Source organism: Dermacentor andersoni, chromosome 9 (genome assembly GCF_023375885.2).
Source record: "Dermacentor andersoni chromosome 9, qqDerAnde1_hic_scaffold, whole genome shotgun sequence".
NCBI lineage: Eukaryota > Metazoa > Arthropoda > Arachnida > Ixodida > Ixodidae > Dermacentor > Dermacentor andersoni.
This window is the reverse complement of record NC_092822.1, coordinates 14,176,484-14,200,057: the sequence shown is the minus strand read 5'-3', so window position 1 is coordinate 14,200,057 and position 23,574 is coordinate 14,176,484. Positions and strand designations below refer to the sequence as shown.

General features: G+C 45.3%; 1 long non-coding RNA gene across 1 annotated transcript; it reads left to right on the top strand.

Moving 5' to 3' along the window:
- Positions 1-212: 212 nt before the first annotated feature.
- On the top strand, positions 213-22,583 carry LOC140213143 (uncharacterized). The gene is made up of 5 exons (XR_011890118.1): positions 213-330; positions 9,985-10,065; positions 13,197-13,241; positions 21,602-21,622; positions 22,565-22,583. It is a non-coding gene; the product is annotated as an uncharacterized lncRNA (long non-coding RNA).
- The last annotated feature ends 991 nt before the right edge of the window (positions 22,584-23,574 follow it).

Genomic DNA, 23,574 nt, shown 5'->3' with positions numbered 1-23,574 from the left:
CACACGTCAGATGTAATCGCTGCTTGAAAAGAAACTCTCGTTTTCCTCTCATGCAGCTTATCGGTGTAGACCCTGCACTGTGATGCACGGTTTTCCTCCGTCACTGCGATATACCCTGTCCAGAAGATTACGTGCGCACGCTTGTGCCCCCGCGTGCGGTGGATGGCCAGAGGACGGTCGTAAAGTAAAAACGATGCCCCGGCTAGCTTTCCTCGCGGCTGGCCCGGTCAGGTTGTCTCTTGATTGCCGCGCGCAGCCGCAGTCATCGAAATCTCAGCGCGAGTGACTGCGGAGAGGAGGGTGAGGCAGCGGCAGCCAGAACGCAGTCAGGTAAGCGTCCTGTCGGGTTAGACCGAAGCGGTGACAAGAGTGCCCGTTGTAAATCACAATTTGTGGGATATTGCGGCTTTAGGAAATTCCGTTTCAAATACACCATATCTGTCCGCGTTGATTCGTTTCATTATGGTACATACCGACAAGGTGGATTGACCCCACAAACGACTATTGAAATGAGCTATAATTGTCAATATTTGGGAAAAAAAGCAATAAAAGAAAGATATTTGATGAGAAAGTATAGCAAAACTTAAACAACAAAAGCACATGTGTCGAAAATCGCCGCAGTAAGATGACCCCATTTTAGCAACGTAATCTGCTCGGTGCTCCTATAAACATACCATGAGCCGTGCATATTGACTTGTGGCTGCAGCCAAGCTGTACATCAAACGGTAATCAATGCGGAACAGTCATCAAAATTACAAGGTGACGAAAAACATTGCGCATTCGCGAATAGGAGGTGAAATGATTCCAAACGTACTGGACTTTATACGAGGATATAAGTCAAGGATAAAACAAGGACAAGCGCTGACTTTCACATGGAAATATTTATTACAAACGAGAAAATTCTTGGTTGCAATGTAGAAAGCAGCATGAAAAAACGCAGACGTAAGGTCAGAATAACAGACAGCGCTTGTCTTGCCCATTTTTCTGACCCTCTGTCTGCGCTTCTCCGTGCTGCTTTGAACATTCTAACTGGATAGATACGAACTGGCCCAACATTCGGTGCATTTGAGGAAATTCTGCGTGATGAATATCGAAAACAAAGAATGAAAGAATACGAAGGAAGAGCAGCATCCAGCCAAGAACCAATAAAGACATGATTCGCTATCGCCCGCGTTCGCGCCTGAAGTAGCGCTGTTACATTTTGAATGTTGCAGAACAAAGTATAACCCAAACTTTGACGTTGAGGTGGAACGGCGACAGGAAATAAGGAACTTTTCAATGATTTCCGCTTGGTCGCTAATTCTTAAGCAAAGTTTAGAAAGTGAGAAGTCCGACCGACAAACGGTAAATGTCATCTTTGACGCGTTTTTTCTGCTTCTCCTTTGTTCAAATCTAGCGGGCACTCCTCCCATTCGTGGAAAAAAAACGAATCTGCTAATCACACGGCAGAAATTGGAGATAAAGGCTATGAGGTTTAACGTCTCGATTGAGACAGAAAGATATACGAGATGCAAAATGAGCGGAGGTGAACGAACTCAAACATCCTGTTTGCTACCCTGCACTGGGAAAGGTGTAAAGAGAGACAAAAGTATATACACCAGAAAAGCACAGGTAGACAGAGAGAGAAAAAAAAGGAAAACCCAGCAGTGAGTCTGTGCTCATATCGAGCTTCGTTCTTGTCCGTTATGTATTGAGTTATTCTTCGTTAGTGTGCAACGCCAACCAGATCAACGTTCTGTACTTCTAACAGATATTCTTAGCCTTCGATTTTATTTGTCTGCTAATGTAAACTGAAAGAGACAATCCGGAAATGCTAAAGTGAGCCATTTCTGTAAAACCCTGCGTTTTTAATTATTTCTCGTGAAATACCTTGGGGAACATTTCAAAGCGTGCCTGAGCGACAACGATGGCTGTGCACCGTGTCTTATAGGGCAAACACAGGTACCGTGTTTGTGTTAGGTGTGCAACCGTCACTGACGCGTAAATAACGGCCGTGGCATTTTATCGCCACATACAACAGGTATGTCCTGATGTAGACGTTCTGTCAGCCTTACTGCTTCTTCTAGTTCCCCCAGTGCGCCGCACGCGTTCCATTAATGTGTCGTGGGATGCGAGGACGGCGTCATTTCTGCCTGGCCACCTACGCGAGTTCATGTGGCGTCTAGGGTTGCAAGTGCTTCCAACTCGTGACACGCTAGAGCGGTGGGGCGTAGTCCCATCTTCGCTGTGCCCCAATTACTCCCTTCAGGAATCTATTGAACATGTGCTGCTCCGATGCACCGTTGCCAGGTTATTTTGGAGGGCCGTGCATACCGGTTTTCGTTGCCTTGGAGTTAACTGTTTTATCACATCTAGTCGCTGCTCACGTGGCCGCTTTGCGAGACTCTTAATTGGTGCGTGGGCCTTTTGCCTATGGCGTAACCGATGCGAGGCAATTGCCGCAGGGCATCGTTGCCGCGCTCTGTTTCCACTTCTTGGGAGCTACTGTCCACTTCTTTGAGAGCTACTGTCGTTTCTGTCAGAGGAGTTATTCTTCCTTGGGGAAGAGGAGTTCCCTCGACAGTGGTCATGCCTCTTCCTGTCAGTGGCAGATGGACGCGTAAGGCTTAATTTTGGACCAGCCTGGTTCTTGTAGCCAGACCATCAGAAGTATTCATTGAATGTGCATAAAATGTAGGCGCCCGTGATTTCTGTGTGTGTGTGCTCTCGTATACACGATCATTTTTGTACGTACACATATCATAGCATCACTTCAAAATATGTAAAGTGTCCCTGTCACATCATCATTGTACATAGCCATTGTGTAAACTGTATATATTGAACATCATTTCACACATGCGACAATTAGTTTATGTGTAACTATGCCTTTCCGTGAGTCTATGTGGTTATACGTTAGTGAGCGAAGACTAGGACTATGTCTTTACGAGAGACTTCTGATGTTAGGGGAACCGTCACTGAGGTGAAATTTATAATTTGGTACGGCAAAATTTAGAAAGTCCGCGTAACAGTGGACCAACAATACACAAGAAAAAGTCACAGTGACGTCTCACTTAATGAACGCGTGTTATGCGCAAGCTTATGGGTGTTTTTCCCTATTTCTGCATTGCGGATAGAATGCTGTCAAAATGCGCTGACTATGTGTAAGTGTGCCGGTTTTTTTTTTTTTTCAAGCACTATTTTTTTATTTTGTAAGTATTAGGCCAGTTTTTTCGATTTTTATAAAGTCTAAAGTGCCATTAGGAATATGGTAAGGCACTGTGAGGAAATGAAGTCTTTATTATTTCAAACAGCTTGGTAATGCACTATTCAAACTATTATAAATTTCCCCTTCTCCTCCTTCTTAAATTTTTGGAGCCTCCTGGGCACGCCAAGCTTGCGCCTTTTGCCGGAGTTGTTCAATTCATGCCCAGCGCTTGGCGATGACTTCGGGGTTGGTCGACTCGCGCTCGGTCTGCAGCCGCTTGCGTCCCTTCTCCGTCCTTCTCGCTCCGCCTCTCGACCACAAGACGAACGCGGTCAACACCCTGCCGGTCGGTGTTGACCCGGTACGTCCTTAGTGCATACAGAACCCGTAGCAAAATCGTAGATATATCGTAGATATACAAAATCGAGAGTAGATGTATAAGCATGAAATGGCAACCGGCAAAGCAGATTGGTTGGAAATTGCACTAGCCACAATCGTACACGCTCGCTACGGCACAGCCCACCACACCGCACCATGCCATACTGTGCAAACCGCCTGAAGGCCGCACGACAGGCAGCAAAACACGCCAGGGAGACAGAGCGCACTACCCAGCTAGAAGAATAATGAATTGAATGCCGGGCTTTTACGTGCCAAAACCACGATTTCATTATGAGGCACATCGTGGTGGGGGACTCCGGATTAATTTTGACCATCGGGGGTTGTTTAATATGCCCCCAATGCCCGGGACACGAGATTTCTTGCATTTGGCCTTCCTCGAAATGTGGCCGCCGCGGCAGGGATTTGATCCCGCGACCTCGTGCTTAGCAGCGCCACACCATGACCGCTAAGCCACCGCGGTGGGTAGTTGGATAGATGGATGTATGGATGGATGGATGGATGGATGGATGGATGTTATGAGCGTCCCCTTTGGAACGGGGCGGTGGGTTGCGCCACCAAGCTCTTGCTACTATACTGCCTAATGTCCTACCTAAGTTAAACAATAAAAAAATAAACACTATGAACCCCCACACCTAAATTTTCTGATCCCCTATTGCTAACTGTGTTTTGTGCGTCTCCGTTTTTTGTCGTTTCCCTACTTTTCGTCCACCAATCCTCCAATCGCCTCTTACTAATGTCTATTGCGGACATGTTTACTTTTCCACTGCTCTCGCTGAACCCAAGGGCTTCAAGGAGGCCAGTGGTGCCTAAATCTACCGCTGGATAGACGTCTTCACATTCTAATAAGACATGTTCCATAGTTTAAAGCTTTACCGCAGCAAGCACATGCTTCTTGTTCCTTTTTATATCTCGCTTCATAGGTGCGTGTTCTAAGGCATCCCGATCTCGCTTCGAAAAGTAATGAGCTTCCCTTTGAGTTCACGAGGGTTGCAATTTGGGCTTGTTGGTAATGCATCTTCAAGGGGAGTACGGTAGCGCGATTCAAAGACGGGACAAAAGAAGACACAAAGGGACACACACAGCGCTGTGTGTGTCCCTTTGTGTCTTCTTTTGTCCCGTCATTGAATCGCGCTACCGTATTCCCCTTGAAGATGTACTAGCGCTGTGTGTGTCCCTTTGTGTCTTCTTTTGTCCCGTCTTTGAATCGCGCTACCGTACTCTCCTTGAAGTTCCCTTTGAGTTATCTTAAATTGTTTCTTTCCTGATTTCGTTTTTTCCTCTTAAGTAGTAACTCATGGCAGGTTTTCTTTCCATAGCCGCCACCCATGAGATTATTTCAGCCTCTCTGACTTTCCGCTTGACTGTCTTTGTTGCTATGTTGCCCACCATACAAGCCACATACTTGCTTTTAAGCTCCTAGTTCTTTTCCTGGACTGTGAATCAATGTTTTTCCTGTACAGATACCTGAACACTCTCCCAGCCATTTACTTTCCTTAGCGCCTGTAGGAGGCGCCATCTCTCGAGGCGACGCAAAACCCGCACCGCGGAACTCGCGGACCGCCAGCATTCAGCGCTCAGCACACAAAGATGACAAGGAAGTGTATAGTTCCCTGTTATCTACTTTTGAACGTCGCTATTATAAATGACACATTAAAGTTTAGCGTAGTAGAATTTACAGCTTGAGCGATATTGTGAAGAAACACAGGAAAAACTTGGAAGCAACATTTTTGTAACTTGTTTGGACCGTAGCTAGTGTATGTAATGCGGTCCTGTACAAAGGGTTGGGTGCAAGAGACAACATTTTTTTTTAATTTTTGACTTGTTACCGTGGTGGTCTCGTTTTGTTCCCGGAAATTGCCCAGATATTCTCGTTTGAGTGCCCAGATAACAGCTGTGGCTTTTGGCTCAAGGTCACTTGAAGTACGCCGACAACGGGAATTAAAAGCATTTCATGCTTAACACATACACAAACATAAAAAAGGATGTCGGATTGTTAACGTCACTAAATTGCACAATTGGTTATGAGGGAACGTGGTCATTACCGCACGAGTAATGTCTTTTTTAGATGAAATCATCATTTGGTCCATATTACATATTTCGTTATTGCCTACGCACATTTCGTACAAATGCAGAAAACAAAAACAAAACAGAGACGATTTAACTGAAGCTTAGTAAGCGCAACCTTTAAAGATTTTCGACCAACTTTAGAGACCGCCATTACTATATATTGTTGCACAAACCAGCACCAGTTTAGAAGAAAATCAACATTTTACTCACTCTTTTAGTAAATAATGAACCATTGCTACAGACTGAATGGTCAGACGATCTTCAGGGAGTTTAAGCTCTCTGGGAAGATACCAATCTGAAGCTTCCAGATACCACCGTTCTCATGCCGCGGGCGCTCCGTGACAATTAACACACAAGCCCCGCGTGTTTCCATCAAACAGCCGTGCATTTGCATACATGAGCACGAAAACGCCACATTTTCTTCCAGGTAAACATAGGAACCGAATGGTCCGTATGCTTGACAGCTTTTATGGGGGCACTCATGTTGTAATCGTGGTGTATTCATAGGTTGTGGTAGTTTTCCTAAAAATTCTCGCGTTGTCATTTAGGTCAAAGAGGCGAAAGTAAGGCGTTGGCAGGAATTGAAACAGCTTCCCACATTCCCGATATTGGTGGAATATACCATATTAGCAGCTGATCAGATTAATTATGGTAGGTAACTGCAAGTAAGTCCTCGAAACCTTAATTAAAACAAAGAATGACGATAATGTTTTTCGCTAACCAGGAAAGTACAGAACAGACGAGACTCCGTCAACGACAACAAGCTAAGGGAAACAAACACTTTTGAACTATCCACGCTTATAAATAAAGTGGGTAAGAGTTCGGCAGCATATTACACTCCTCTAACACGTGAAGAAGAAAGCCTGCTGTACACTTGGTAATGCATTAAGTTATACGATCGGAGGGGTCAGACTTCTTGCGAGGCATAACGAGCTGCAGTGTGAAGTACACGTGTGTGCAAGCCGTTGTCTGCGAGCTTCCGCCTCATCTCTGCGCTGTCGTGTCGCATCGTCGAGTTGCTGCTTTCGCAGTTCGGCTTCTTCGGCTCGTCTTTTGACGCTTGGCTGCGGCTTCGCGCGCTTGTATTGCGGGGTCAGGCTCGCGCAAACGATGTTTCTCCTCGACATCCTCGAAGCAGGGCGAAGCAGCACTTGCTGCCGAAAGCCTTGTTCCCGCCACTTAGCACGTCGCACCTCGTTTGTCGCTTGTCGAGGGTCGTCGACCACAGCCTACTTCCGACGGGGGTACGCAATGCTTTATTGATGGCTCGAATGCTTATTTTGAGCTTGTTCTTCGTTGAAACGTGTGCGGTTCTGTGTGTTGTATGAGTGATTTTAATGAACGGATGAGCCATTTCTGCTGATAATTTTTTTACCACTCGACCAGACGCCACCTTAAGGAGGTATGAGTCATTGCAACGAGCCACTTAAGGCTTTCATCTTAATAAGGTTACTCTCAACTAGAGGTAAAGCGATTCACAAGTCAAGTAAAGGACGCCTGATTCAAATGAACTGTTAAATTTAATTTTTTTAAATAAAAAATGGTTTTCCTATTTATACTGCAAGTACTACTGTGTTATATGTATTGTACAAGAACCTGAGTTCCGCTGTGCTGCCTCAACTCCTAGACACCATTAACAAGGTATAGCTAGATGGCGTTGTCCCTCCAGGCTGGAAACCAGCTATTGTGATCCCGATTCCGAAACCAAGCAAGCCGCCGACTGACCTTGGCAACTTCCGACCCATTTCCCTAACGTCAACGTTGTGCAAGCTTGCTGAGAAAATGCTAGCCACACGACGGTCGTGGTGGCTAGAGCACCACGGTTTCTACCACCCTGCTCAAATTGGTTTCCGTTCATCCATAGGTACTGAAGATGGGCTGGCTGTCATGGCATCCTCGGTTTTAGCGTCAACTCGTAGCCACAGTGTCCGTACTGTCCTCGCTATGGACATCGAAAAGGCGTATGATAACATCAGTCATGCTGCCATCTTGGCTTCAATTGACATGCTGCATTTTCCCCCTAGAGTACGGAATTTTGTCAAATCTTTCCTTGAAGACCGACATTTTGCAATTCGCCTTAGTGGTGACGCCGTCGGCTCATTTGTCCCTCTTCGTGGCGTACCCCAGGGATCTGTATTGTCACCCACATTATTCAATATTGCTTTCGTCCCGCTTGCATGGCGCTTACACGATGTACCCGACGTAAAGTTCTTGTTGTACAGTGATGACATCACGGTATGGAGCACTCATCACGACCTGCAGACTCAAGCCGCTACCCTTCAATCAGCTTTGGATATCACGGCGACTTACGCTTCTTCGGTCGGCCTTAGACTTTCCGTCAGCAAATCTGCTTACATGTCAGTCGCCAATCGCTGGGGCCGGCGTAAACTCTCTGCAACACCCATTCGTCTTCATCTATCCGGAACCCCTCTTCAACAATGTTCAACTATAAAAATTTTGGGTCTGATGGTACACGAGTCGGGAACCGGAACTGCTCGGCTCTCCAGCGCTAAAAATCAGGCAATTCAGACGTTGGGTCTGATTAGGCGCATTGCTCCTAAAACGGGCGGCGCCAACTCATATGTTGCGCGACAATTGGTGAAGGCGGTAGTGCAACCACGCCCTGTTTATCAAGCCCAATTCCAGCATTTGACGAGGGCACAATGGGATCGCCTTGAGGCTGTTAATCGCGAGGCAATGAGGGTCATCACTTGCCTTCCCCGCATCACCCCGATCGTGGCTCTCCAAGAAAATGCACAGCTCAACACACTAGATGAGCTGGTGCAGCAGCGACGTGATGCTCGCAGGCTTAAGGCCAGCCTTTCACGCGCAACGTGTGCTCTCAGGGCTTACGCTTTCTCTAACTCGCTTCTACCACCACCATCGCCAGTTCTTCCTCCCTGGAGTTTTGTACAGCTGAGTGATAACAAGCCAACTGATATACATCGTCCCACATCAACTCACGCGGCGGCGTCACTTCGTGACCGAATTATTGCTCAAGATGCCCACCTGCCACTTAGCTCCATCGTCCTTTACGTTGATGCAAGCATTCAGGACTATGAAACAACCACTGCAATTTATTGCCCACGCGCACCTGCCCTTAATAAGACGACCCGGTTTCAAATCCAAGAAACTCCTTCCTCCTTTTGTGCTGAGCTCCTTGCTGTCCGAGAAGCGTTGTCAACAGATCCATCTTCTGGCGGCACGCATCCCGCAGCCAATATCTGTAGAGTGGATCCCACGCGACCTTCTAAGCTTCCAAAGCCGTGCGGAGGATTCTGCGACCCGTCTAGCGACCTCTCCATCGTCACTGCCTCAACTCTTTCACCTAGATGATGCCACCCTCTTTTTAACAAGAAAAGAGCACCTCCGGCGCCGCACACGTGCTCTCATACCTCCGTGTGCGGTAAACCTCCCCCGCGGTCTTACCCGTGCAGAGGAGGTTGCGCTTCGGAGGATCCGGGTCGGGGTTGCCCTCACTCCTGCCGTGACTAGGAAGTGGCCGCACTTTCGTCCGTTATATCCTCGTCCTGAGTGTCCACTCTGCAAGTCGCGAAATGTTGAAGCCGACATCCACCACCTGCTGTGGGTTTGCCCTGCACTGAAACCGACGAGGCTCCGGCACCTCGCAGCAGCGGGACTCTCGCCGCATAATCCGAGCGATTACGCTGCTTGGACGCAGGGACCGCATTATCGATCCCTGTTGGACTTCATTAGGTCAGCAAATCTTTTTTCATTCATTTAATCATCCTTATTCACCCTCATCCCATACCCCAGTATGCCCTGAGGCATTTACCCTCGCATTAAAAAAAATATGTATTGTATAAAATATATTGAAACCGTCAGTCTTTTAGGGACATCTTATCGCTTTTGTATTTAATATTAAAACTCGGCGTGTGAACTTGTTTAGTATCATGGTGCTTCCTTAAAAAGAATGTATTGCACAATGCTGTGAAGTTTATGTTATGCAAACTATGCTATGTTATGTACAACTGTATACTAAAATTGCATACCTCTGTGATGCGCCGTAAGCGTTTAGTTCCTGTGCTTTCTTTTTTTTTTTGCCATGAAGATATCAATAATTCCATTATGAAATAAAAAATGAACCAGCGAATGACAGAGAAGTCAACAGCTGCGTGTTCTAGGGCAGCTCAACACTGTAGAGTAACAAACCGGAAGATATATACTGGTTTGACAGAGGTCATTGCGTCGCAGTATTTGGACAACCTTAAGCATAGTCAAAGTGTGCTTGCGAATGCAGTGAACGGAAGTGAAAGATGGGGACACAAAAAAATACAAGCCGGGCGCTTTCTTCATCTCGTTTTGTTTTACAGAACACAACATGAGCAGTGCAAGCATGTACACCCTTCTCATCGCTGCATTTGTCGCCACTCTCATCACGGCGGACTACTATGGTAAGAAGGTGGCGAATAGTCTATCGTATGCTTCGTTAATGTTCGTCTTAGGTGTGAAAACGAACTGTAGCTATCGCCCGATAAACAGTGTGTATGCATCATTTTGCTTTGAGGAAACGAAAAAATTAAATAATGGAGTTTTACGTGCCCAAACCACTTTCTGATTATGAGGCACGCCGTAGTGGAGGACTCCGGAAATTTTTTACCACCTGGGGTTCTTTAACGTGCACCTAAATTTGAGGAAACAACAGCGTCAGCAACAACAACGATAGAAGCCAACTGCATTACTTCTCACTGCATCTGATAAGTCACGACTCCTTAGCTGCTCAATTACAAAGCTTGAAAGTAAGCAACAAAACGTCGAAAATCTCTATACTAGAGCCCCCGTTTGAGCGATATACCGTGTATCCAAAGTAATGTTAGCCAAGTCGTTCAACGAAAAAAAAAATGTTAAAAGTCACGGTAGGAGACACAATTACGCACAACGTCAACATAAACAAGCACAGAAGGCAGTAACCGTTGCTTCCTAATATGTTGGCGAGCCGAATACCTCGGGCAGGCAGCGATAAGCGCTGAGCTACCCGGAAACGCATTTTACGATAGTGCGCCAGAGAACAGCATTTCGCTAAAACGCAAATTTCGTGTATTTTTACCAGCAAGCACCATCAAAGCCTCGTGATCGAAATTTAATGACGCGAGAGTTTCAAACCTTAAGTTAGTCGGATTAAACACGCCTTGTAGTTTAGAAGGCGCACTGGTCCCCCCCGTGTTATTCTACTGTCATCAAGCTAAGCCTATCAAGCATACTGCGTTCCTTCTTTCGCTAGGCAAGCAGGTGGAATTTGCCCATAGCGTGAATGCGTGGGAGCTTTTCGAGAGCACTAGCTTAGTAGGTCCAAAGCGGAATTGCCGCGGAGCCATTTACGCACGCCGAACGAAAAAAAATAAACCATGCTGTAAGTATATTAAAAACCCTCTTCCAGAACCCTCCCTCTTCGAGAAAGACTTGGAATGAGTTGCCTTCAAGACGCAAGACGCCACTCTGCGTCAACTAAACCGTTAAATCAAATAATTAACGAGGCATGCAATGGATCTAATACAGCAGAACAAGCAACAAGCAGGCGTCTGCGCTAAGGATAATTCCATATGTCCTGGTATACCCAAACTCATTTAAAACGAGCTTAAGCGAATTTTTTTATGTGTTCGATTTGTTTATCTCCAGTGTAGAAAAGACGCAAGTTAATTTACTGATAACAAAACTGCTCATAGCAGGCAGTAAACTTCGGCTGTGCCTTGAACTAGGTGTTTCTGAGCGTCACTAAGAAAGGTGTTCTCGATGCGCGATAGTATGATATACCTGCTCCCGTCCACTATCCTGAATTTCACCACAGTACTGAGGCAACACATCTACCGCAGAAAGTACTTACGGAGTAAAAAAGCAAGAGTACAGACAAAGAGAGAAAAAAAAGGTTATTTTAATGTTGCATTTGCGCAGTTCAAACTTGGCTTTTTTTTATTTTCATTGGCGACAGACGCCCAAGATAAATAAATGCAATGTCCAGTCCATTACGCTGGAATTATTTTACATGAGTACCAGTCAGCAAGTTCTGCGTGTTCGATATAGAGATAAAGTCGCTTTATACTGGTTCGTTATGTTAGGGTTCAACTGCGTACCAACTGACATAATAAAAGAAGTGTTGACAGAAACGCAGCATTTGTACTTTGAGCTTCTTTACATGCGCCCATGTATACCGTTGATAAACTCCTTGTAGATGTATCTGCAGTGTTGGTGTGTTCAAGCCGGTCATAGGTTACTCGTATGCAACACAACGTGGGTTATCGAATGCAACACAACGTGGTTTGGAGCCCCGAATTTTCTTTTTAACGAACTAATAGGTAATTATAATATGAAAGATATACTTCGTATGTGTCATTAAAATATAAAACTTATATGCGAGTTTTGTTTTTGTTCTTATTTCTCACGTCTCGTTACGGTGGCTTCACGTTGGGGGCCAGCCAGGGGTGTTTACGGCTACGGCGCTGAAAGCCATGATGCTGCGACGCAGCCTGCGTGTGAGCCGTCAGTGAGACCGGACCGGCAGGGCCTCGCTCAAACGCAGCAGTAGTTGCTGATGCGTCGCTGCTGCGTTCCATTGATGAAGAACCAGCAAAGAGGCATCTATTACTTTAAAGGAGTGTGAGAGCTCGCTTGTGTCCAAATTGGATGCGTCAGCTATCAATTCGGCATACGTCTGTGAGGTATTCCTGTTTTTCTTTCTCTGGCAGGTTTCCTCAAAAATATTGCATACGAGTATACTGAATGACATGCCTGATTTTATACGAGACAGAAATAGACAGGAAGATGGACTTGAAACGATCAACAGTTCTTGAACAACAGATGTCCTTGGAGACAACGTTTCGACAACTTATTTGCTTAGCGCTTGCCAAGTCTTCTGTATTCTTGTTAGAAATATTATATACTTGTTTTCTCCCCAGAGTTTATACTTCAGGACGTTTAATATGCGAAGCATTTCTTGACGAACATATGCCACTTTGACAGTATCTATCTGTCTAGCCGCGCACGTCTTGTTGCTCTCATGGTCGTTTCGTTAACTTGGTATGTACCACAATGGATATAGTATGACATGTGTGTCTCACGAACATAAATGACAGGTCATGTTATGAATGTCATGACATGAGTGTCATGTAGGTCATAAAAGAGCCGCCTACATCTTGGTGTTCTCATGGTCGGTTAGTTAACTTGGTAGGCTCCCCACATACTGCTTCGCATAACATCGATTCCCACAGGCCGTGGGGTATGCCATTTTTTTCCAACGTTTTTTCATGCAGGTTTTGTAATTTAATATTAATCAATAAACTGACACGTAAGGGGACTGGTAGCGACTTGCCAGGACGAAGACAAGCCTCCTGGTCAAAACATTTGCTCCAGCGCCATCCATTGTTGGAGCATTGTTGAAAGCTTGAGTTGTGTATATTTAGGAACACGACCGGAGGTGCACTTCGCCCACCTAACAAGTAGTTTTGTGAACAAAGCTATTCAGAATAACCTACTTCGCTGCTTGTATGAAAATTATTGTTGCCTCATTTCTTTTTTTTTTTTTTACTTTCAGAACCGGTAGCCAAAGAAGTACATATTGTCAAGCCTAACTTACCACGTAAGTATGGCCGAGGTGCACCAACGACAAAACGAGCAATTTGCCAATGTGCTCCATTCTCTGTTTCTTTCTTTAAGGTCTACGCAGCTTTAGCAAAAAAAATTATGCAGAAGCTCCATTGAGAGTTTCTTACGCATAAGTATGCGTAAGTGTACCCCCAAATTTGAGTTGGCCTATCCGCTAATTTCAAGTTGGCCCACCCAAAAGTTTCAAGCTGGCCTACCCCTAAATTTGAGTTCGCCCACCCCTACTACAGGCTTCCCCATGTACTTTCTATAGAGCCCTGTGGGTATGCATAAATCTGATCATATGGCTATTCTCTCTGATCAATATTTTTTTTAGTTTCAATTGTTCGTTAACTTATAAAGCTACAAATCAGCTACATTTACACTATTATAGCAATTAAATGTCCTGGCAAATTACGCATATTTGTTCAGATACAAGGCATTACACTTTTCGCGTGAGGGACATGCTTTGCTTGGGTACGCCAAAGAATGCGTACGCCTTAAAATCCGAGGACACCTAAGCACTTCTTACAAGTTGTGAATGGGAAAGCATTAACGTCCAGTTGAACAGCTCTGAGCGATACTTCCAGTTTTGCGCTGCGAATAATGTGCCATAGCTTTACGTGCAGCCCGAACCAGCAAGTAGAAGCAGCCAGCGGTGCCCACGCCGCATGCCACCGACGTGGCGATGCTCTCTACCCTCACGCAACACCTGATGCGCAATCGCCGCAGCAGGTGTTCCCTTTTGCCCGCTCTGTCAACGCGTCCTAGATAGCACAAAGCCTGTGTGCTTTGATCCATGACGTGATGCTAGCTTGCCCGACTGCCATAGAATCTAATGGAGATGCTCCCGAGTAAGCCGCGGTAGTTTTGACGTCACCGCTTTCGTCACGCCGGGTTGGACAGCGGAAACTTTGGTCCAAGTAGCATGACGTCATTGAGCAGATTTCACAAGCCTGATATCTAGGAGGCGTTGGCTCTGCTCCGTTGAGGAGCGCTCGTGCCGAGAGTGCGGGTGAAGTGGCGTCATGGCGGTGCCCTCTCCGCTCACACGACACCTGACGCACTAGCACTGCAGCAAGCGTGCCCTTTCACTCGCTTAGCTCCGTCAAGGCACACTCGGGAAGTGGCGTCGCAGCCAATGGCAATGCGAGTTTAGGTGCTGTTTCGCTACTACAGACGACACGCGCCGATTTTCTCGCTCAATGAGCAATTTGACGCTTTCGCATCAAAAAGTGCCAGGCCTAACTTCTGACGTGAGAGACAGTGCCTCTAGCGTATAGGACGCATTTCTACATTCTGTAGGAAACGTTGCGTAATGGTCGTTATCGTAATTATGTTTAGTATCAAGTGCAATTTGTGGTACACGCCTGTGTCTTAACCTCGGGGCTATGATGTTGAGGGCAAAAATATTGCCACCGGTTTGACCTTCAACCAGGCAGATAATTCCTCTCGTAAATAACACTGTCGTACAAAGCATCCCAATGTAATATCTGGTACTAGCGGATTTGCGATTCGCAGTTCGAAATGGATGGGAAGCAAATCACACTGCAAGAAGGTAACGCCCCGCTCGCTTCTTGCATAAGATTCGACGTATCAAAAGTTCTACATTTTCTCTGAGCGGTACCATTCTACTCACACATAAGTAGGCAATAATATAAATGGACAAATATCTCGACACTTGAGGTTTATCAGCGAATGATTTACCAGATCTAATGGCACATATAAAGAAAAAGATTAAGTGCTGCAATTAAGGAACATTATTTTTCAGGAAGACTTATTTACGGTCACGAAATTTGCTGTGGTATGAGAAGAGGCTTCGAAAAACGATGATTGAAGCTACAAACATGTTCTAAGACTTTATATCGTCATTTTTACTTACACTTTCAGTAAACTCCCGTAAATAGTATGTCTAATCTCCAAGAAAACATCCCTTCTTGGCAGTAAACTCCCGTAAATAGTATGTGTAATCTCCAAGAAAACATCCCTTCTTGGCACCTCCTGTATATATTCCTACGTAAAATATTCTGATACGATGGTGCTTATAGTACCTGACATCGTTTGAGAAAAAAATTGCAGTCGTAACCAAAAAGACTAACAGGGAACAGGGCAAATACTAATATTTCTTGCAGTAAAATAGGAACACCGCCTTCAGTATTCTTCTAACGTATTTGCATGCGTGTGTGTGTGTGTGTGTGTGTGGGTGTGTGTGTGTGTGTGTGTGTGTGTGTGTGTGTGTGTGTGTGCGTGCGTGTGCGTGTGCGTGTGCGTGTGCGTGTGTGTGTGTGTGTGTGTGTGTGTGTGTGTGTGTGTGTGTGTGTGTGTGTGTGTGTGTGTGTCAGCATGAACCGAAAAGCACCCCTTCCATTTAACTTAAAGCCTTCTACAAACTTGCGTTATTGACTTAAATCAATGGAAAGTGATTTTGTATGAGTTTCTAAGTTTGGTATCAGCGCTAAATTGAGACCCCAGCAGTGCAAAATTGTGCATGTTGTACTCGTTAGTGCATAGCGGATGCAAATCAATAACGTTCACACGGAACAACAGGATTAAGGACAGCGCCATACGCTGACTAAAGACCGTGTAGTTGATAGCCTGCAAAAGCATTAGGGCTTGCCCGAAAAGCAGAAGGAGAGAAATGCACCGCGCGAAACAGCAAACGTGTCTTTTCTCTCAAACAACAACAATAACTACGACGACGACAACGATAACAACAATGACAACAACTGTGACGGCAATGCCATCTTTTCGTCGCAGAAGCGGCCTGCATGAGCCTGCCCCTTCTCGCAAGGCTGTTGCATTCGACGACGTTACACATGCATTCTAGTGAAAAAAGAGGATGATGTCACGCGTTCACGTGACACTAAAATCATCGTCTCTGCCAGGCTTCTCGTGTCTCTGGGTCTATTTCCTCGGTCTTCTGTTCCACGCGCTTCCCACTATCTTGCAGCTATTTTTGACGACAAACCTTAACACGGAAGCCTCTTGAATTAACCATGCAATCCTAGCGCAATAAAAATTGATCCTCACGAGCGCTCGAAATGTGTCATTTGATGTTGGTTAACATGGCCATGAACGGCAACCAGAAACGCCACAATGTCAAAGTAGCATGTCGAATGGTATCTTCTGAGTCATTAAAATTCGTAATGGAAAAGCCTTCGTACTTCCTCCGTAACACCGACTTTTGCAGATGCTCTGATATCATCTCAGTCGTTAGCGTCGTTCTGATCGAGCTTTAAGTAAACAATGACCAGAGATAATTAACAGATACTTCAATAGCTTCTGTATATAATATAACATCGAATTCAATATATAGAGGAACATTAACTGTTTTGCTGGCTTATCTGGAGCAGGCTACATGATGAATTAGGAGCTTCTGATAGGCATCCACGATTGAGGACGCACTGCTTGACATTGTTGAGCAGTGCGGTTAATCTTCAAAATGTAGCTATTTTTAACGCGAGGTTTAGTAAGAATGGATGTTTTTTTCGTGGGGAGCGTGTTTATTTCCTTTTTTTGCGATATTGAAGGTTATGTTAACTACGTTTCGGCCAGTAAAACATTTTGTACTTTTCAATACTACTCTACATTCCAGATACTTGAAACAAAAAAGGAGCAATTATCGACGTGAACGTTACATGACGCCTTGCTTCACCTTTCGTCTATACGTCCCTGCATTCCCTGGCCAAGAGCTATTTCTCTAGTTTCGAGAGCTCAGATCAGAACTTTTCGTCTCACCTCTTTGCAATCGTTTGTCCTAAGAAAAGCTTAAATTGTGAAGTGATGCAAAAATGAAGACAGAATGGCAACATCCCACTACGCTTCAGAATAGTTCTTTAATGCAGTAAGCAAAGCAAGATGAGAAAATTGGCGCTATTTCATAGCGCCACATTTCATACAATAGGTAAAATACATCTACATTTCTTGCATTCTTGCAGATACTTAACGCACGCCAAGGTGCTGAGCAGGAAATGGGATGAAAGAGCGTGACAACTGACAGACTCGCGCAGTAAAATACGGGTCTTCATGTGTTCGTGGCACGTTTCTTCGCAATATTCAGCAGAGGTTAACTTCTCTGATGTTTGCGCTTGTAAGTGAAACAAAGCAGGAAAAGATATAAGTATAAGAAAGAATGACACATTTTTTTACTGTAATTGCGCATATGACGATTATGATGAGTTTCATTACTTCTCAATGACCTCCTCCTTAAGGGCACTGCATGTGCGCGCACTTTTTGCATGTGCATCAGAGACACAGACATCAATTCTCACGTGTAGGAACGCACATGAGAAAATGCCGACTTGCCCAAGAACTAGTTCGTCTCCACGAGCTTCACGAAGTCGTTTTCGGCGATAAACCCAACGCTGAACGCCCTTTATGATCCCTGAACGCTATTGCATTAGAAAGCATGCCTTTGCTGCAGTTTCCGTCCGCTACGACAAAGAGACACTTCGGCCTATCACGTGAGCTTTCGTACCTCCGTATGATATGACACCATGGATGACCTCGCCCTCCAGGAGGAGGTATCATCTGAGGAACTCACATTATCAAATCGAAGAGCACATGAAATCATCCAGGCTCTCTACATAAAGAAAAATTCCAGCAAACAATGAATGTGGAAATCAATGCGATTAGCTTTGAAGCAATCTGGCGACACAGTGTATTGCCGCCGCAGAGACGCATCAGCGGGGTTCCTCTCTCGCACTTCCCTCTGGACACGCTGCGCCATCTAGCGGGGCCGCCGCGAAGTGCACGCAAAGTTCTTTCCGTGGTTTCCGAGATTTCACCTGTGGCGCCATTACCGGGGCACATCCTCTCCCAAAAGTTTCTGTGTACCAGGATGCCACCTGCCCAGCCCACCCCCCCGATTCCCAATCCTGTCACCCAGTTCAGTGAGTGCCCCCTTCACGAAAAAAATACTTGGCTGCGCCACTGCTTCTTGCATTCGTCACTCCGTTGTAGATACACCATCATCGTTCCGCCGTCGTCACTCTGACCTCGTCATTCCATCGCCATCATTCATCTGTCGTCATTCCATTGTTGTTACTCCGTCGTGGTTCCTTCTTCACATGGTGTAGTAACGCTTTCGTAAGCCTGCAGTCGTCAGCATGCCGTAATCATTATGCAGTTTTAATCATTCCGTTGTCGTGGTTCCATCGTCATAGTTCCGCCTTCATCAACCTGTCATCCTCACTCACTCTGTCGTCATCACTCAGTTGCCATTCCATCGTCGTCATTGAAATGTCATTCCATGGCCTCGTAAATCCTTTGTCGTCATTCCTTTTTCTCATGTCCTTACGCCTTCGTGATCATGCAGTCATCAGCATGCCGTCATTGTCATGGTGGTGGTGATAAACTTTATTGAAAGGGGGAAGGGTAAAGAGGGACGTGGCTGAGGGTTAAGGCTCAAGTAAGGCCCTGGGCCTGCTTGGCCTTTACCGCCCAGTCCACCAGTTCAAGTTGTCGGTCGACGTCACCGGAACTGAGCCAGGCTGTCCAGTCAGTCTCGCTGCTGACGGGGGGATGAGAGAACGGGAGCGAGGTGCATTCCCACATTATGTGTGTGAGTGTTCCTGTTTCTGAACAGAGCCTACATTTGTCGCTTTCCCTGCCCCCTGTGATTTTGTTAATGTATTTTGGGTGTGGGCATGTGTTTGTCTGAAGTCGCCGAAACGCGACCGCTTGCGTTTTGTCGAGTTGCTTGGCCGGTGGCGGCAGCGCGCGACGCCTCAAGCGATACCACAGCTGCATTGTCATGCAGCTGTGGTCACCCCGTAGTCGTCATGCTACGGTTGTCAGGCCGTCGTGGTTTCATTGTGCACATGATAATTCCGTCGTCATTATAGCGTTGCCATCCCGTTGCCGTCAATACCCACTACACATTATCACAGGCAAAAAGCAAAGTTGGCAACAAAGAGGTACACTAGTTGGCAACATAAGCGACTGCCGTTGTGGGTGTGCGCTTTGATGTGCATTTATGTCACCCTTGAATAGATGGTGCACCCGCATCTAGTCATTTACATCATTACACTACATTTGCCTGACCGCGCTACTTTTGGTTAAACATTGAACTGACAACCCGGCATGGTTGCTTAGTGTCTTGCAAACTCTTAAAAAGCAACAGCCAATAACAGCACAGGGTCTACGTTTCCTGCCGGTAGACAGCGATCAAGGGTTACCGTACGACATGATAATGCTCCTGCGCCTGCATAGCCTTAGGAAGAAACGGATGGGGGTGACACATGCTGATGTCAACGTGAGCTCGGCACGAAAAAATTTTGTTCAAAGCATTCTTTTCGTAAGTGAGATATATCGTGTACAGTCAGATACGCTTCACTGGTTGGGCGTTCTTGACGATTTGGTGAATTTCAAGGAATATTAGCTTGTCCCGTTGGTCCAAGTAGGCCAACGTGTTTTTGTATATGTATGTCCTTTTGTGAATAAACCAAGGTAATTAAAGAAGCGTGGTTGCTTAGTGGCTCTGGCTCTGGCTGTGCCCGTACAACGCAGGCTCCAACCATCAATATAAGTGCAAGTGGGACGCCTTGCTGAAGAGCTCGGAATTCACGCACCAACCACAGGCCATCTAGAGGGCCCGCGACGTCGCAGAGAGTCACCACCTCCCTCTCCCGTCGTTGGCGGAGCCACCAACTTGATTGGGGAGCAAAATCAAGTTCCTCGGGACAATCCAATAAAGTTCTTGTCACTGTCACTGTTTAGTGGCTATGGTGTTAGGCTGCTAAGTACGAGGTCGCAGGATCGAATCGCGGCCACGACTGCCGCATTTAGAGGGGGCGAAATGCGAAAGCACCCGTGTACTTAGGTTTATGTGCACGTTAAAGAACCTAGGTGGTCCAAATTTCCGGAGTCCTCCACTGCGGAGTGCCTCGTGGTTTTGGCACGTAAAACCCCAAAAATATATTTTCAAATACTGGATTGCCCTTGCGTCATTAACATTTTATTTGCGGAAACTAACACTTCAATCACGTCATTTTCTGCAAGATTTTCAGTGATTAGCGTTACGTTTGCATAACATTTACTTTACCATTTGCGGAAACATCCCCGAAAACTTCGCTTAACCCCGATTGCTACATAAGATGGGCTCCGCCGAATTTTTCTTTTTTAATTATTCCTTGTGCATTGCCATTAACTGCCAGCTATTAGTTCAGTGTTTCTTTTCATTGAGCCCTGTCCCCTTCACGCTACCATGATGACAACCTTGAACTGTCCGTTAACGTCACTTGTGCCTCGTGGGTCTTCATCCAAGCCGGCTGCCAGAGTCGCTCAACTAGACTCACGGATGACATTTCCACTTTTTTTTTTTACTTTATGCTGGAGATAGGGCTTCACAATTACGCGTTGTAGTGCTTTGATGCAGAAGGCTAAAATAACGTTAAAATCAAACAGCATGCGCAAGCAAAACTGCGCAATGTGTCGTTATTCTGTGGTTTGCAGCATTCCTCTAATCTTCAGTGGGGAAGCAGTTTCATCGGGAAAACGAGCGGTCGTGTTGACCATAAATCAAGAAATCAAGCTAACTCGTTCAAAGGGACGTCAGGCAGATACCTCGCTGCGCTTTGGCTCAAATGTCGGTGCTTGCACTTTTTGGAGCATATAGACAAACATATACAGATGAAGAGATGTAGAGAGTAAACAGCACATGAAATGTATGAAGCCTGCCTAACACACACACGGCAGATGCTTTTTAAAGCTTCATTCACGCTCTTTAAGCCCAAATATGCCTTCTTGTAATGTATATTCATGCCGCATATTCATATTTGTGTTTTCTTTCTTGTGCGTGCTTGCGCTTCTGCGCCGCGCCTTTAACATATTCTGTTACTTTCTCTTGCCTACGTACATATTGGTACTCTTTCTAGACAATAAAACACTGTTTCCTGCAGGTTCTTCAAGGGGAGTATGGTAGCGCGATTCAAAGACGGGACAACAGAAGACACAAAGGGACACACACAGCGCTGTGTCTTCTCTTGTCCCGTCTTTGAATCGCGCTACCATACTCCCCTTGAAGATGCATTACCAACAAGCCCACATTGCAACCCTCGTGAACTTTATTCCTGCAGGCCATCTTTCTTTTGTTCTTGACGCTGCTTCGTTTTGATGCAGTTTCCCAGTTGTTACAACTGTCTGATGCGCTCCAACACCATTATATAGCCCACACCAAGTTATATGAACTAAGTCGAACAAATTACCAATGAAGAAAGGCTTTTAAGGCTTAAGTTCGTGATTATTCTGCCTTCGATTTTATGAGAAATTGACTGCCTACTTTATTCACGGTATGTGTCTGTTTTAAACGCCACTGCTGCTTTAATCTTCATTTTTGAATGTTCCTCTTTGCAGCCAGGAAGAAATTAACCGGGCGTAAGTAATTGCCTTTCTAATGTTTTCTCCTCTCAATTTTCGCGACCGCTTAATTAAGGGTTCTTAGCCGAGCATACTAAGTACACCGCCTGCTTTACAAAGATGCTTACCTCCCTTCTCTAGCATTGAGGCTTTTGTGATCACAACGGATAGCAGAATAAGGAACGCCTTCGTTAAACAAGCAGTTAATAACGTTTCAGCCAAAACGTTGCTACCAGAGATGGGCCGGTTAACAGCTAACTTATATTTCTTCGAGCAGCGCATTTCTCCCTATTCCCATTTTCTTCACACTATCCACAACAAATAAAGAAGCACGTGTACAAGTAAAAGTTGCTCTTACGCAAAGTTGCTATTGGTTCTTACGAGACAAAAAGCGTTTTTCACAAAGCCTTACTCCCGTGTGGGTACTTTAGTTTTGAAACGAGCTGTCGCAATTTCTTCTTTCGGTGCTAATGAGGTAAGCTGCAGAGATAATGACGCGGTTAAGGGACCCTGGATGTCCCAGAGGCGCGAATCGGCCATCAAGAACAGGCCATCACGGACGAGAAAGTGCCTAACAGATCTATTAACGACTCCGAAATTGGCAGAAACAGGCAGACACTTTCGTTATTCTCTCGGCATGGCAGATCATCTTTCTCACATACTCAAGCACGAACGTTGGTAGATGGCATAACCTGACGTCCACAGGGAGGTTACGTTGGTGTCGACGTTTCTGGTCATTTTTCCCAGCTTCAGTATAGCGCACGTGGACAACTTAAGTAATGACAAGCCAGCGATTTTCCTATATTTTTTTCTGAGTACGGTCCTTTGATTCCTCTGATGAAAGACGATTTATTTATGTGCCTTCATATTGCTACATTTTTTCACCCTATTATGTACATAGTGTGGTTTCCTGCGCGATAGCGTCATCGACACTGTACCCTACTTCTTATCCTTTTTCAGACTCTGCTAATGGTAAGTAATCTCACTTATCCAATCAATCAGTCAATGAATCAGTCAATGAGTTTATTGACTATACATAGGCTGGAATGTCAGCCTATCTGTCCGGTCAATTTATTATCGACATCCAACACAAACCAAAGAATATGTTTAAGCGCTGCCTTCTATACGCTTGGCTCCTTATACATTCACATACTGCGAGTCATTTACTTTTTCCTGCTATGCCCGACAGATGACAGACATCAATGCGACCCCATGATCAATCACCAGCTAGCCCCAGGCGCCCCTAAATCCCATTGCACGGCGTTTAGCATGTCATGGAGCTTCTTTTTTGTATTATTTCTGCTGTTACATCACCGCTAGAGATGACGAAGAAAAGAGCTCTTCCACAACTTAAGTAATCGCTAGCTATCAAAAAGGCATAATCCAAATACATACCAGATGGTAAATGCGGTAAACACAAAACTGGTGGGTAATGTGCATTACAGATTTCAAAAACTTACAATGTCCCTCACTAAATCCACCTACAATCTTTACCTAAGTGTAACAAGCGATCATTCTTACCCGCAGTTTTTCCCTTCATTATAGTTTGGGCTAATAAAACAAATGAATAACCAAACTTGCACAACCAACGGAGCCACTAATTGTTATATATTTATGTCGGATGCACCAGTCACTTTATGACTATGTTCTTTCAGGTGAAACAACATTTCAAATTCGTTTTGTATCAACATTTGTACGTTTACGCGTGACCTCCATTTCTGATGCCGCTGTTCTGCAAGCTAATTCCTTAAGCTAAGTGCCATTGCTAAAAATCAAGGACGCAATCGTTTGCAATGAAGCCACTCATGGCTAAACACTTTGCATTGATACGTAACCCGCTCATCCTGGTTCTCTTAAATTTCTAAAGAACAAAGATAGTAGGCTGCGTATGTTGTACTATCTGATGTACCCTGAAGACATTTATTTTTGCATCTTTCACAGGTTACTTTCTGTGATGGTTCTCCATAAAA